The sequence below is a fragment of the Peromyscus californicus genome, unplaced genomic scaffold (genome assembly GCF_007827085.1).
Source record: "Peromyscus californicus insignis strain IS unplaced genomic scaffold, ASM782708v3 Scaffold_22__1_contigs__length_63687245, whole genome shotgun sequence".
NCBI lineage: Eukaryota > Metazoa > Chordata > Mammalia > Rodentia > Cricetidae > Peromyscus > Peromyscus californicus.
This window is the reverse complement of record NW_026294525.1, coordinates 26455217-26465478: the sequence shown is the minus strand read 5'-3', so window position 1 is coordinate 26465478 and position 10262 is coordinate 26455217.

Below are 10262 nucleotides of genomic sequence, written 5' to 3'. Positions count from 1 at the left end.
ATGTTTTCCCACAAATATCATTCAAGTGGGACTTCAGCCCATACTCCTCATGGGTTTGGGGGCTCTCACTGCAGGCCAGCTTGGGGTTAATAACAGTCTGCCTTGATGTTTTTCAAATGGGGAAGTAGTGTTCGCACTTGGGAGGTGGGTCACAACAGCCATGGAGATAACAAAGTAGACTGCGTGTGTGCGTGTGTGTGTGTGTGTGTGTGTGTGTGTGTGTGTGTGTGTGTGACAGAATTATTAAAATATTGCTAATATACTTTATTAAAAACAACTTTTGTTGTTTTTACAATATAAATTAGACAATGCTTTGATGAGTCCAGATGATCAAAACAGTGTAGCTTTTGTCTTTTTTATATTTTTATGGCATTTTGCAGTGTTACAGATTTTAGGAAAACAACCAAGTAGGCAAAAATAGGGTACTTTGCTTTTAAAATGTAATCTGATAGGAATAATGGTTTTAGCTCTGAAAACTAAAACAAATATAACCTATGAAAGTGGAAAATCAATAGAATTGCTTTTAGGGAAATATCTTGTAATAAAAATTCTCTAAGGGTCTTCGAAGGAAATAAATGACCAAGCGCTATGAGGATCTAAGCACACAGCCTTCCACAGAGTGCTCTGACCTAAGAATCTAGCTGTGTGGGGGGTAGCTGATTCTTTCCCCTTTTCCCTTCTTACTTCCTTTTTTTGTCATCAGAACCCTGATTTGGTTCTGGGATCTTGAAACCACCCTATGAAGACAGGCACATTTCAAACACAGAGAAGAAGAGCATCACAATCATCACATGGTTTCAGTTCCATCACCAGAGACTGATCTGGTCTCCGGACTTAAGGGAAGATCTGTAAGGGAAAGGGGCTTCTCCTAGAAAAGTTTGCCTTTAAAAACAAACACACGGGGCCAAGGAGAGTTTTGCCAGGCAAACAAAAGGACCTTGAGTTTGATCGCCAATAACACACATTAAAAAGTCCATTATTCAGTACTCTACCAGCACTGGAGAAGCAGAGACAAGGGGATCTCTGAGGCTTGCTGGCAGATAGTATACTCAAACTGGTGAGGTCTGGTTTCAGTGAGAGATTCTGTATCAAAAAAAATTTTTTAATTATAATGTACAGAGCAATTAAAGAAGACACCCAGTGTTAAACTTCAGCCTTGACATGCATGTAAACACACAGGTACCCACGCATGTGTACACACATTAAAAAAAAATCCAATACAAAAGCACAAAAAACATGAAGTATTCTTTGTTGGATGTCATATCTGCATGAGATGTCTGGGGCTTCTACAGCTGTCTGTAGTCATGAGGCAAGGCATCATTCACTGACTGATAGCGAGAGTAACAGAACAGAAAAATAAACATGGGCACTAATGGCTGAGGAGAGCAGCATGAATGTAACTAAGCCTGCATTCACTCTTTCATGTGATTTTAAACCATTTAGGCCTGACTTGCTACACATAGACCAAATAAGACAACAGCTACAGTTTCTAAAGACAAGCATTGCTACATTTTAAAATGTTTTGATAGCCAGGCGGTGGTGGCACACGCCTTTTTTTTTTTTTTTTTTTTTTTTTTTTGGTTTTTCGAGACAGGGTTTCTCTGTGTAGCTTTGCGCCTTTCCTGGAACTCACTTGGTAGTCCAGGCTGGCCTCGAACTCACAGAGATCCGCCTGGCTCTGCCTCCCGAGTGCTGGGATTAAAGGCATGCGCCACCACCGCCCGGCGGCACACGCCTTTTATCCCAGCGCTCTGGAGGCAGAGGCAGGCAGATCTCTGTGAGTTCGAGGCCAGCATGTGAGTTCGAGGCCAGCATGGTCTCCAAAGCGAGTTCCAGGAAAGGTGCAAAGCTACACAGAGAAACCCTGTCTCGAAAAAAAAAAAAAGTTTTGATGACATTTACTGTTAAGCCCTGAAGAGATGGCTCAGCAGTTCAGAGTTCTTCCAGGGGAGCAGGGTTCAAGTCCCAGCACTGATAGCTCATAACGGTCAGTAATTCTGGTTCCGGGGGATCCAATGCCCACTTCTGGCTTCCATGAGCACTAGGCACACAGATGGTACACTACCATGCATGCAGGAAAAGCATCCAAGCCCATAAAATAATTTTTAAAAATTACTAAGACTTATTTCCAATGCTATTGCAATCTAGGGAACGAAGTACTTTATGCTACCAAACTGAAACAGGAACACAGATACAAACTATAAGGCTGGACTTGGCAAATCCTACCTGTCACTTGTTTTCATACCTCCAAGGACACAAGGGTGTTTTTCAATAGCTGAGAAACATAAATAGAACATTTTCTGGCATATGACAATTACATGAATTCAAACTTCAGAGTCTAGAAGTGGAGTGTCACTGAACACAGACAACCCTCCCTGCCTATGGCTATTTTTGTTCTCCAAGGGAAGGGTGGGGGGTGTCTCTGTAGGTGTCAGGCAGGGAAGTGAACGGCGCAAGGAGACGGGAATGGAAATTCAGTTCAGATAGACTTCGTCAACCTGCATCAAGACTTCTAAAAAGTGTGAAACCAGGTGATTCATTGTCAGCATATTTATAACATAGTCCAACTTGGGAAAAGTTTCCTGGTGTAGTTCAATCCCCAGAGCACAAGAAAGCTTAATTACATTGACACTCGACTCAGGATACATGTCATTTCTTCCAAGAAGATGGGTTTGACAGACAGGCTACCTGTACTAGCTTACAGGCCTAAGGAAGGCCTGGTCTCGGTAATACAGATAGCCTAGAGGTCATTTGGACTATTAGCCACCTTTGGTCCTGGTTGTGGGAGCTTGGGGCAGCCTCTGGCTATAAGGGTCATTTAGACTATTAGGGATCTCTAGCCCTGATTTTAGGAGACTAGGGAGCCCCTGGCTGTAAGGGTCATTTAGATTACTAGCCACCTCTGGTCCTGGCTGTAGGAACTGGATATGGCTTATCCCAACATATAACGCAGAGCACCAGGCTATTAATCAATTCCTAGCTTTCTAGATGGAAGAACAGGGTTTGTTTTTCCACATCTTTCTCATTGGAAAGACAATCCTGCATGCTTAACTTTCCTGGTTTCTCTGGAGACCTGTGGCTCAAGGACCTTCGTACTACGGTCCCAAAATCCAAAGTCAAAGAAACTATGACAACCTTCAAATCTATCATTTTCTGTCTGGTTTTTCTCAGAAAACATTCACTGGTCCTAATAACAGACCAAGTATATTAGTTGCTTTCCTGTTGTTGTGATAAGATACTATGACCAAAGCAGCTTATGAAAGAAAGAATTTATTGGGGCTTATGGTTCCAGAGCGATAAGGGTCCATCCCAGGAGGGAAACAGTAGCAAGTGGCAGCCATGGCAGCCAGAGGCTAAGAGCTCACATCCTCGAGTGAAACCAGGAAGCAGAGAGAGATCGGGAAATGGGGTAAGGCTATCTAAACTCAAAGCCCACCCCCAGTGACGTACTTCCTCCAGCAAGGCCTCAACCCCTGAACCTCCCCGCAAATAGCACCACCAGCAGAGGAAGCATTCAAATCCTGGAGCCTATGGTGGAATTTTCTCATTCAAATCACCAAACCAAGGAATTTCAAGCCCGACTACATAGCAAAAATCATTTGATGTACTTTAAGAAACAGAGAAACCAAGGACTCACCCAGACTGGTCAAAGAGAAAAAAAGCCAGAGTTGTAATAGGAAATTAAGGTTGAGAGTTGTTATTATGCCAGATAATGTAAGTGGGCCACGAAATACAGGTGAGTTTCACTGTGGACACAAGTAAGACAACGTGTTTATAGAACACTAGATTTTCAACTACAGCTGTGAGCTGTCCCATATTACCCAACATTCTTTGTAAATGCCTATTGCACATCTGTAGCCAACTCAGTTTATAAGGCAAGGTTAGCAGCAGGCAGGGTCGCCCGTTGGTTGGATTAAGGTTCTTTTACTCTTCCTGTATAGAAATTGTGAGTGGGCAGAAAGCCCCGCAAACGCTGGTCTCTAACACCTTTCCTTTCCTTCTGTGTTTGCCAGCAGCAAGTGTCAGCAGTGGCCAGAGAGAAGCAGATCTTCTCATGTTATACAGAGTAAATATGGTGGACTTCGCCTTGCCAGTGTTACAGTCTCTATATGGGCCTCGGATGTTGGGGCTTCTGGCCCTTAGCAGTGGACAACTGCTACAACTCTAAGCCTAGAGTCTGAGTCCCTTGACGCTGAAGACTAGACAGTTCCCTGGAACCTTTTGTGGTGACCAGGACCTGCAGATTCTCCTCTCTGGCTCCTTGAAAACTTCAATCTGCTCCCTGTCTCTGCTCCTTCTCCACTCCCCTCTCTCTCTTTATTCTTTTTTTTTCTCATTTCAATTTCCCTTCTTCCTGCCCTGCACACTCATGAACTATCAATGGCTACTGCCAGGATTCAGGATACCTGCCTAAGTTGGGACAGCATTTGGGGGTCAAGACACAGTTGGTCACTACTGCTGCTTGGAAGCTAGGACACCTAGAGGACTTTCTTGAGGAACTGAACAGTAGGCCAGCCAGAACCATGAAGGTGTAGGCATCTGGGGGATGGGAGGGCAGGAGTCCTTCAAGTAAGACCAGTAGGCAGTCTTAAACCATTAGGCCATGCTGGGGCTGCAGGGAAAATTCAGGTCTGCGGGTATTGCTAGCAGGCAGGCCTAAGGCCTCTAGTAATGGTCACTTCTTTAGCTATCAGGTGGAAGTTGCCAGGATTTTGTGCTGGGAAGCTGAGCCCAGAGCTTGGGACCCAGCTGTCAGTCACAAGCAAGGCTGCTCAGGAACCCAGCACCAGAGATTAGAAACTAGTACCAAATCTCAGCCGGGCGGTGGTGGCGCACGCCTTTAATCCCAGCACTCGGGAGGCAGAGCCAGGCGGATCTCTGTGAGTTCGAGGCCAGTCTGGGCTACCAAGTGAGTTCCAGGAAAGGCGCAAAGCTACACAGAGAAACCCTGTCTCGAAAAAACCAAAAAAAAATTAAAAAAAAAAAAAAAAAAGAAACTAGTACCAAATCTCACTGTCTTTCCTCCCTGGTATCTCTGCTGCTTCTGTGTGTTTATAGCCCAGCCCAAAGTACTGAAAAGTTAAGTAAGAAAAAAACATGGGGCCCTATAGAGAAAAGGCTTTATTGGACCTGATATTCCAATATATGCGGGGACACAGCACAGGAAGTTGTCTTCTAGACAACTCACGGAGGATGCCTACTTAGCCAATCATAGTCATTTGCTTAGCATTCATTGTGGATCAAGGACACTTGTCAATCATAGTCTTGCTCCTTTTTACCAATTCCAGTCATTAAAGCTGTGTTTTCAACCAACCATGGGCTTGTCTCATAGAGCATTATATGTCTCCTGTGCCATCGTATGTCGGAAGTATGTGATCTGCTTTTTGATTTTGATTTTACAGGGGATTACAGTTCAGACACTGCATGCAGAAGAGACCTTGAACTTTAGATTTTTAAATAAGTTTGAGACTGTTATAGACTATGGGGTCTTTCGAAGTAAGGCTGTACATTTTTGCATTATGATATGGCTACAAGTCTTTGGGGCCAGGGAGTGGAATGTGATGGTTTGAAAGAAAGCGGTCCCCAAAGGGAGTGGCACTATTAGGAGGTGTGGCTTTGTTGGAGTAGGTGTGGTCTTGTTGGAAGAAGTATGTCACTGTGGAGGCGGGCTTTGAGATCTCATATATGCTCAAGCCACACCAGGGTCTCAGGCCACTTCCTGTTGCCTCTAAGATGTAGGATTCTCAGCTCCATGTCTGCCTGTGTGCTGCCGTGTCCCACCATGATGATAATGAACTGAACCTCTGAACTGTAAGCAACCGTATTAAATGTTTTCCTCTATAAGAGTTGTCATGGTCATGGTTTCTATTTTCATAGCAATAGAAACCCTAACTAAGACAAGTGCTTATAATATAAAATTATAAACTTATCCTTAATACTAACAATGATTATAATAGATTTTTCCACTTTCATTTGAAAATTTCACACATGCACCATACAATGTACCACCCCTTCCCCTACCCCGATTCCCTCCAAGATCACCCAGTCACATCCTCTTATCAACTTCATATCTTCCTTTCATAATTAATTAATTAATCAAGCCCACTGAGTCCAATTAGTGCTACCTATGTGCACACGGGTACAAGGCTATCCACTGAAAGCATGGAATCTTAATAGGAGGCACACCCCTAAAGAAAAGTGACTTTCCTTCCCCCAGCAACCATCAGCCATCCACTTCCAATATCTCCTAAGCTAAGGGTGGGGCTTCAGAAGCCCCCCCAACAATACTATAGCAGATTTCAACAGTGCTCTCATGATGCTTTACACCTTCCCAGTGCCCAAGAAGAAGTGGGTCCTTCCAGGATGTCTCAGAAGGGTATTAGGAGCAAGTACACGCAGTATATTCTTATTTAAATGTTGATGTAACTAGAAAACCCTGATAGCACTAATTGCTCTCATGCCAAGAAATAGCAGCATTGAAAAAAAAATAATTCACATCCAGAAGAATTAAACTGTTAACAGCTAAGAAGTACTTGAGGGAGAAATAATTCTAGCCAGAAAAGATTAAGAATGGGAGGGAATGTAATCAAGCCACTGAGGAGAATATGCACATCTTAACTAAAGCCTACTGTGAACCAGAAAGTGTCTTTAAGATATTACTTCATGAAAAACCCATAGCTTTGATTCATAAAAGGCTGTCTGAATAACTGCCATGTATCTGGACACAACATGCAAAGTACTGGGCTAAGAAATAACTGTTATTTCTTCTTAAAAATCCTTAAAAATCACAAGAGGTGAATCTCTGTATATGTTATTTTTCTTATTGCTATAACCAAATAACTGATAAAAAGCAGCATAATGGAGAAAGGTATATCTTGGCTCACAGTTTGAGGAAATAGTCTATCACGGTAGGGAAGGCTAGGCTACAGGAGCATCAGGAGGCTGGTCATGCTGTGTTTGCAATTAGAAAACAGAAAGCAGACATGAGTGGTGCTATAAACCTCCAGACCTGTCCTCCAGCAATCCATTTCCTCCAGTGAGGCTCTGTGGTGATATTTTATTTGTGCATCCCAATAAAACTTACCTGGGGATCAGAAGGAAAAGCCAGCTATTACATTAAACACAGAGGTCAGGCAGTGGTATATAGTCATGAGTATACAGGAAGTAGCTCTCTCTTTGGCTGAGGATTTCCTAGTGGTAAGAACGTGGCTGACTTCTGCTTCTCTGATCTTCCAGCTTTCACCCCAGTATTTGGCTCCAGGTTTTTTATTAATAAGACCGTTTAGCAATTTGTCTTACAAGGCTCCACCCTCAAATGTTTCTACAACCTTTCAAAATAGTGCAACCATCTAGGGAGCAAGTATTTGTGAGTTTGTAAAAACATTTCACATCCAATCCACAACAGTGTCTATTTGTATAAATGAAACAGCTTCAGTGAGGCTGAATCATGTGCCCAAGGCCACACAGACGGGAAGTAGCAGAGCCTGACTGAAAACAGATTCTTCAATGTGAATTTTAGTCAAGAAGGAATCTCCTTCTTCTGATTTGTGGAAGAGTGACTGCTGTGGTGGCTTGAATAAGAACTTGCTCATATATATGAATGCTTAGTCACCAGGGAGTAAAACTGTTTGGAAGGATTAGAAGGATTAGGAGGTGTGGCTTTGTTGGAGTGGGTGTGGCCTTGTTGGAGGAAGTGTGTCACTGGGGATGGATTTTGAGGTTTCAAAAATCCATGTCAGTCCCAATGTCTTGCTCTCTCTGGTTGCTGCCTATGGATCAGGATGTAGCTCTCAGCCACTGCTCTAGCACCATGCCTGACTGCATGCCACCAAGCACCCCACCATGATGATAATGGAGTTTTACTTACATTGGGACTGATGCCCACATCCTGTTAACTAGCATTTTAAAAAAATCAATTCATACACATGTAGAACAGGTATGTACAGCAACACAGAAACATGGCTTTGAGTGTGCTGTACTTCAAGGGGAGGCCTAAGGAACTTTGGCTATGAAAGCACATGAAAGGATTCCAGCTGGTCTGCACTCATCTATTAAATTTTCATGCCTGAAGAAGCTAATGTCAACTCATTATTAGACTCATTACCAGTCAATTTGTAAAACAAATTACAACCCTGGAGTGGGGACATCTTCTTGAATATGGCAGAAATACAGTCAAACACACACACACACACACACACACACACACACGTGTGTGTGTGTGTGTGTGTGTGTGTGTGTGTGTGTGTGTGTGTGTATACTGTAAAGAATACAAAGTAATATATTAAAAAGGGTATCATCTACTCTATGTAATATGTATCAATGATCTTTCATAAGTACAAATACAAGCTAAGTGTCCAGAGAGCCATTGGTAATGTATGGCTGAGTGGTGTGAGAGCCATTGGTAATGTATGGCTGAATGGTATGAGAGCCATTGGTAATATATGGCTGAATGGTGTGAGAGCCATTGGTAATGTATGGCTGAATGGTGTGAGAGCCATTGGTAATGTATGGCTGAATGGTGTGAGAGCCATTGGTAATGTATGGCTGAATGGTGTGAGAGCCATTGGTAACACATGGCTGAATGATGTGAGACTCTGTGTCAGGTCCAAGTGAGACAGTCACCTAAACCAGCATTCTTCAAACCATGATCCACAAACTAGTTCTGGCTCATAAATCATTTGTTACTAATCTAACATAACTAGAGAAACAGAGCAGAGACACATTGCAAGTTAACCTTTATAAAACACCCACACAGACATTAGTTTACCTGACTGATACCAGCCAAATTAGTGTAGAATTAATGATGATTCTATAACTACATTGAAAGCTCCATATTGAAGAGTGGAAGGTTTGCTTAGCTGCCGGAAGTCTTTGGCAATCTATCTTGAATCAAGTTATTATTAGAACCATTTTCTAACCATGTTCAAGGACTAGGTTTCTTCTAAATGCTTTGGAAAACATACACTATCTAGTTGTGAAATATTTAGAAGTCTAATCCTACTCAGAAGCATGAACCCTTTTTAAAACTTGTGTGTTGTGTGTATGAGCATGCGTGTGTGTCCATGAGTGCACACGTGCTTGTGGAGGCCAGAGGCCAGTGTCTTCCTCTATCATTCTCCACCTTATGTTTTGAGGCAGTCTCTCAGTGTTTGGAGCTCCTGTTCTAGCTATCCTGGCTAGCCCTGAGGATCTGCTTTTCTTGCCCCAAAGGACTGGGATTACAGATGCACACTGCTTTTATGTTGATGTTGGGGATCCATACTCCAGCCCTCATGCTTGAGTAGTCATACTTTACCACCGAGCCATCTCCCTGGTCCCCAAAACCCAAACCCTTTAAAACAAATACAGCTGGCCTCTAAGTCCCAGAAGTCATACAAGTCTTACTCTGACTAAAATCGATGTTTTTAATTGTAAAAGCATTTGCACCTTTAGATTTCAGTTTTCTCACCCTTCACCCCACAATTCAACACATTTCTCTCCATTTCCTGTGGTGCATAAAAAGGAGGTTTGTTCACAGGTGCTCCTAAAAACATTCAGTGGCTATCTATGTATCTAATAAATTCTATGCTTGGCATTCATTCATCATTTATCAAGCAATTATCTATCTTCTGCTGAGCAAGTGCTCAGTGAAAATGAGCCTCATAGGTTGTGTGGAGTCTAAATAATGGAAAAGTGTCATAATTCTCATCAAAACTAGAGATGCCAACCAAGAGGAAAAATGACGTTTATTGCTAGTATACCAAGGAGCTACTCATAATTACTTTAAAAATTACTGCATTTGAGACGGTAGAAACAATTTTAACAATCAAATATGTAATTATGGTGTGGGGCAAAAACATAATCCCACAGTAAAAAAAAATGACTCAATATTAAGACATATGAAGGCCAGGGAAAAAACTTTATTTATTGATAAAATACTTCAATACCCACCTACCACAGCCCCATCCAGAGTAAATGCTCATCAAATTATAATTTCTAAAAAAATCACATCACTCTGGTATCATAAACATGTTCTTATCTTTCAATGATGTATTTATTTTTATCTTATGTGCACCGGTGTTTTGCCCGCATGCTTGTCTGTGTGAGGGTGTCAAATTACTTGGTGGCTGGGGTTACAGACAGTTGTGAGCTGCTGCCACATGGGTGCTGGGAATTGAACCTGGGTCCTCTGGAAGAGCAGCCAGTGCTCTTAACCACTGAGTCATATCTCCAGCCCCTCTTATTCTTTTCCTATCCTTGCAGATTCTGTAGGCACTCCAGGG